Here is a 6999-nt window from a genome sequence, read left to right as displayed (position 1 = left end):
CACCACCTCAGTGTCCCCCAGGAGACCCACCACTGCAGTAAGCTACAGGGTTATACTGGGTTTACAAATGGCAATGAGGACTGTGGCAACTAGCACATTCCAAAATCATTAGACACCGTGGCTCCAACATTTTGGTATCAACCGTGCCCATCCTGCCCCTCTCACAAGGAACCTTTCAAGCCCAATATTTTACATCAAACCCACAGCATTTGCTACAGAAATTGTCACAGAAACACCGCATTTTCTGCAGCTTGGTATATGATGCTAGCAGGCACCAGGTGGCGATGTAATTACAAGATTAGCAGTGATATCACAAAATCATGTTGTAGTAGAAGTGTTAAAATTATTATCTAGACACTTTCATATATCATTATTGACCCAAAATGAAAATTTTATCAGTCTCTAGAAACTGCCTGATCTGACATGCACTGACTTTCTGATCCTCTGTAACAGGATAGATTTGACCTTTAAAAGACTAAAAGGAAGGTTACCTCAGTGTGGGATAATTGCCAGCTTTCAGCAGGAGTTTTTGAGACAGATTCTGAGTGGGTGTGGTCATGGTTTTGTGTGCGCATGTGCATGTATGTTTCAAAGAGTAGGAATAACTTGTGAATGGGCAGAATGAACTCCTGCCCTGGTCATGGGAATGGCAGACACTGTGCATCACCGTACTTTGCAATGATTCTCCACTGGGGGAGAAGGGAAAAAAGGAGTGGGTAGAACAGGCATGTAAGGGCTGACTCAGTGAACAAATGTTCACTTAGTGGAACAAACAGAACAAAGTAATAAGACAGTAACGAACATCCCAGCCTGCTGACTGGAAGAGCTGGCACCAAGTGCTCAGACCTGTAGCACTAACTGGCTCTCCAATTCAGGATCAGCAGCAAACAGACCTCAGGCCTGTTTCTGCTTTCATCAGGAGTAGCACGTTAAAGTCAGCAGAGCTATTCTGACATACATTCCCGTATCTGGATGCCAGATGGGAAATAAGTAACACATTTTTAAGAGTGAGAGTGACTAACCATTGGAACAGACTAGCAGGGGAAGCAGCAGATTCTCCGTTTTCTGAGCCCAGACTGGATGCCTGCTTTGTGCAGGCTGTGTTTTAGTGAGACACACAAAGCTCACTGCAAGGACAGCAGTCTGGTCTATGATTAGAGAACATACTATTCAATCTGGCTCTTCATTTTATTAATCTGTAACAGTCAGAGCAAATGAAGGGAGAATTGGGCCCTGCATTATTGTTTCTCAAGTGGGTGCATGAACCAAGCTTCTGGTGTAAATACTTGCAATGCAGGATTCAAAGTTCATTTTTTTCGTAGCTCATCTGCTGGTATAATCACATCATTTGAAATTCACATTAGCTCATCTAAACTGGTTATAATACAAGTGAATTTATTTCCTTTTTGGAATGAGTACCTTTGCTCTGCATTGTGATTTTGGATAACCAAGATCAAGCCTAATTTACAGGCAAAATCTGTGACCTCAACATTTTGGTTTTACTATTGCATATCTGCTGGTTAATCTCACTTAAGATTCCAGCCAATTTCCAGGAGATGGACACAAATCATTCAGGTAGAATCTGCCTCTCTCTGCAATAGAGTATGACCTTGGAAGTTCAAAATAAGTAATAGTCATATCAAAGATTCATTTGCACATAATCTCTTCCAGACAGCAAAGCCTGTGAGCTAGTTTAAAATTATTTTTCATCAAAAAGACATATATTTCTCTCCAAACAACTAATACAGTTTGTAAATCACAGAATCACAGAATCATACAGGTTGGAAAAGACCTTTAAGATCATTGAGTCCAACTGTTAACCTAACACCACCAAGACCACCACTACACCATGTCCCTAAGCACCTCATCCAAATGTCTTTGAAATACTCCAGGGATGGTGACTCAACCACTTCCCTGGGCAGCCTGTTCCAATGCTTGATAACCCTTTCAGTGAAGTAAAATTTCCTAATTTCCAGTCTAAACCTCCCCTGGCGCAACTTGAGGCCATTTCCTCTTGTCCTATCACTTGTTACCTGGGAGAAGAGACCGACCCCCCACCTCTCTACAACCTCCTTTCAGGGAGTTGTAGAGAGCAATAAGGTCTCCCCTCAGCCTCCTTTTCTCCAGGCTAAACAACCCCAGTTCCCTCAGCTGCTCCTCATAAGACTTGTTCTCCAGACCCTTCACCAGCTTCGTTGCCCTTCTCTGGGCAAGCTCCAGCAACAAAATGTCCTTCTTGTACTGAGGGGCCCAAAACTGAACACAGTATTCGAGGTGTGGCCTCACCAGTGCTGAGTACAGGGGCACGATCACTGCCCTAGTCCTGCTGGCCACGCTATTTCTGATACAAGCCAGGATGCCATTGGCTTTCTTGGCCACCTGGGCACACTGCTGGCTCATATTCAGGCAGCTGTCAACCAACACCCCCAGGTCCTTCTCTGCCGGGCAGCTTTCCAGCCACTCTTCCCCAAGCCTGTAGCGTTGCATGGGGTTGTTCTGACCCAAGTGCAGGAGCTGGCACTTAACCTTGTTGAACCCCATACAACTGGCCCCAGCCCATTGATCCAGCCTGTCCAGATCCCTCTGCAGAGCCTGCCTACTCTCAAGCAGATCAACACTCCCGCACAACTTGGTGTCATCTGCAAACTTACTGAGGGTGCACTCCATCCCTTCATCCAGATCACTGATAAAGATATTAAACAGGACTGGCCCCAACACAGAGCCCTGGGGGACACCACTTGTGACCGGCCGCCAACTGGAGTAAACTCCATTCACCACCACTCTTTGGGCCCAGCCATCCAGCCAGTTCTTTACCCAGCGAAGAGTACACCCGTCCAAGCCATGAGCAGCCAGTTTCTCCAGGAGAATGCTGTGGGAAACCGTGCCAAAGGCTTTACTGAAGTCTAGATAGACAACATCCACAGCCTTTCCCTCATTGACTAGGCAGGTCACCTTGTTGTAGAAAGAGATCAGGTTGGTCAAGCAGGACCTGCCTTTCCTAAACCCATGCTGGCTGGGCTTGATCCCTTGGTTATCCTCTACATGCCATGTGATGGCACTCAGGATGATCTGCTCCATCAGCTTCCCCAGTACCAAGGTCAGGCTGACAGGCCTGCAGTTCCCTGGGTCCTCCTTCCGGCCCTTCTTGAAGATGGGTGTCACATTTGCTAATCTCCAGTCAACTGGGACCTCCCCAGTTAGCCAGGACTGCTGGTAAATGATGGAAAGGGGCTTGGTGAGCACATCTGCCAGTTCCTTCAGTACTCTCGGGTGGATCTCATCAGGCCCCATAGACTTGTGAGTGTCTAAGTGGTGCAGCAGGTCACTAACCATTTCCCCCTGGATTATTGGGGCTCCATTCTGGCCCCCGTCCCTATCTTCCGACTCGGGGGGCTGGGTACTCAGAGAACAATTGGCCCGGCTATTAAAGACTGAGGCAAAGAAGGCATTAAGTACCTCAGCCTTTTCCTCATCCTTGATCACTGTGTTCCCTCCCCCGTCTACTAGGGGCTGGAGATTCTCCTTAGCTCTCCTTTTGCTGCTAATGTATTTGAAGAAGTATTTTTTGTTGTCTTTTACAGCAGCAGCCAGATTGAGCTCTAGCTCAGTTTTGGCCCTTCTAATTTTCTCCCTGCACAGCCTTGCTACACCTTTGTAGTCCTCTTGACTTGCCTGCCCCTTCTTCCAGAGGTCATAGACTCTCCTCTTTTTCCTGAGTTCGAGCCAAAGCTCTCTATTCAGCCAGGCTGGTCTTCTTCCCCGCCGGCTCGTCTTTCGGCACCTGGGGACAGCCTGCTCTTGTGCCTTTAGGACTTTCTCCTTAAAGAATGTCCAGCCTTCCTGGACTCCTTTGCCCTTTAGGGCTGCCTCCCAGGGGACTCTGTCGACCAGTCTCACAAATGCTTGTCTATGTCTCCTCAGACACATACATTTACCCGTCATGAACTGTGGTACAAGAGTATCCAATGAAGATGGATCCATGCTGCTGTAACTGGAGATTGGCAATACTAATTCGGAAAACTTCATCAGCTGAGTTTTGTGACAAGTTCTACATGAACCAGCTTTTGACGAATGGGCTAGATTGTGCCTATGCCTTCATTCCTTTTAAGCAACAAGGAACATGCCACCAGTCATAAAGTTTTGTACTGGTTCAATTAATTTTGATAGTCTAGTACATGGAAGAGGTAAGATACAATATCTCTAAATGGTGACATTTTATTCTTGGTGTTTCATTATTATTCATTCAGTATTCATTGCAATGCATCTCATCTTGATTAATACAGTGGATATTCATGTCGATCTCCCTTTACTTCAATTAAAACTGTGTTATAATTCACGATTGGCGTAACTAATTGAAATAATGCTTCCTTTTTCAATCACATAATGTACACATTATGAAAGTATATAACAGTCTTTTTGTCTGCTCATTAGTAAGTTGCATAAAAAGAATAGACCAGAACTCTGTTTCTTGAGATAAAGGAGGTGAAAAGCTTATTTTCTTCTGCCATTTAAATATGTAGATGGCTATGAATAATTTGTGAATTTCCTGTACACATATATGCCCATCTCCAAGCATCACTGCACATAGAAAAGGAACTATCCTGTTCAGAAAACAGTGGTCCAGAATAGTCCCAAGATACCTCACTGGACTCTATGCAAGAGAACACAGCAAACTAGCTCTTTGTGGCTGTCCATCAACAAACTCCATTTTCAGTCACTGTGCCATTCTGCTCTCTGTGTAAAACCACTGAAACTATTTGGATCTCTGCTGCCTTCCACCTTCAGAGTTCAGCACAGTTCTTTGCTGCTCCCAGGCAGAATAGTCTGAATCCCAAAAGGACTGACTGCAGCGGAGCAGGCCAAAAAGCTTCCCCCTGCCACCACAGGGCCCAGCCTGTCAGTTCTGGTGTTCAGGTAAAGCTGACTCCGTCTAAAACCTCAGCTTTGGGTCCCAAGGTATTAGTGCTTTTCCAAATTTTGAGATCAGACATAAATCTCCATAATAGATGTCTTTCAGGGATTAAGTCATATGTCACGGTCAATATGGTGAATGAGCCTATTTTTTTGGTCCCTATTTTACATAATGCTGCAGAAAATGGACTCTTCTTCTGTTCTCATAATTTCTAATCCTGCCTGCACATTCGCAGTCTCTTGGGTCATTGCCCCTTTTCTTGAACAGTGTTGTGTTCTGTATCAAATAATAAACCAAACTAAGCACTTCCTCACAGTACTCTTCTCGTTTTTCATCTCCTTTTCATTTTACAGGATTTTAAAACATCGTTTCAAACCCATTTTTGACACACTCTTGCAGTGCACCGAAGTTAAATGGTACATTCCCTGTGGTAGGCAGATGCTTGTTCTCTCTTCAGTTAGCAGTGCACTTTGTAAAGCACAAACAACAGCCAGCTATTTCAATAGAGCCGAGCTTAAGCTGTGTTTTCCTGGAAAAATATATTACCAAGCAGTAAGAAACACAGCTGTCTGTTTTTTGTTTAGGGTCAGGCGGTAGGAGATCTGAAATTAATTCAACCTCCAAGATTCAAATCCTGAATGAACATAGATAATATCAAAATCTACCACTTGGGGAATTACAGTATATGTTCATTTTTCACTGCCTCTCTTTTAGGGACAAATTCGACTACCTGTTACACCAACGTAAATTCATAGCAATAGCACTGACATTGGTGGTCTCACACTGAAATATACCCTTGTATATCAAATTAGGGTATGGCCCTCCATCCAAAGGTGAAAGGCATGGTACGAAAAATGCCAATTACTTATTAACAGTGGAGTGCCTGCAGTGTCATTACCAGCTGAGCTAATATATATTTTCAAATTTTTGAGGATCATTTACTAACAAAGCTTTTAAATATATTTTAAGATGTGAGTTTAAAAAATGGAAATACTGAAGAAAGCATCCATTGGTTTTTAGTATTTCTCCTCACTACTCTGAGAAATTTGCTCAAATTCCAAGAGAAAAGCACTGCCCTGCTCTGTATCCCCCCAGATGCACTACTATGGGCGAGCCAACTGTGTGATCTCATGGACAAACCACTGGCTTGAGGATCCCAGCAGCCAGACCCTACTGCCCCCCCGCCATGACCTGCCCCTCTCCTAACCTCAGTCTCTGATCTCTCCATCCTGCTCCCTGTGCCTTATTTAAACTTCAAGCTGGGAAAGTACCACTGTTTGGGGCAGTCTCAAAAAAAAGTCTTGAGTAGGGATCAAACAAAGCCTGTGTCAAAACACTTTCCTGGGACTGATGAATGTACATTTTCTGAGCACAGCCTGTTTAGCCAGGGCTTGCCTCCAGGAGCCATGGCCAAGCTCTAGCTATGCTGGCAAAGCCCCTTGCAGATACTTGTCATACAATGACTCAAGGAGTTTCTCTGAAAGCATTGCTACATCGGGGTGCCTTGCTCCCCTCCTCCCCCTGCTTCCAGCTAGCAACTACTCCAGCCAAATACTGTAGTACAAACCTGACCTCAATCTACCTGGTTCTCCCCATGAACACAACAGCAATCAGTTACAGCTTTTCCCCACTGATGTAACAGAGACCAGCTGTGCTCAGAGCCCTAAGCAGGGGTCTGATTACAGGAGGCAACAGACCCCCAGCACCACAAAGTCGAAGTATGTGTGGTGGGACAGTGGCACAGCCAATGCACAGCCACCCTCTCCGGTGCAGCTGCTCCAGTCAGGACTCAAACGTGAAATCTCTGGGGCGTTGCTGTAGAACATCCAAATTGAGTTGTTAATTAAAGAGGCTGTGTTATGCTCCAGAAACCTCACCTCAACAAGCAAACCCATCTCCTTGTTCTCTGTTCCCCTCCCACCTTGCCCTATCTTCATGCCTTTGGCTTCTTATGTGAAGTTAGCACCTAAGTCACCCTCTGTGAGGATGCAAGGGGCTCATTTTCCTTCTGTACTGGCTTTTTTTTTCCCCCTTTATGGAACTGCCCTTGCCATTTTGCAGACAAGTTCCCAGCTCCAAGAGAACAG

The sequence above is a fragment of the Mycteria americana genome, chromosome 5 (assembly GCF_035582795.1).
Source record: "Mycteria americana isolate JAX WOST 10 ecotype Jacksonville Zoo and Gardens chromosome 5, USCA_MyAme_1.0, whole genome shotgun sequence".
Taxonomy (NCBI): Eukaryota; Metazoa; Chordata; class Aves; order Ciconiiformes; family Ciconiidae; genus Mycteria; species Mycteria americana.
Note: the sequence above shows the minus strand (reverse complement) of the source record.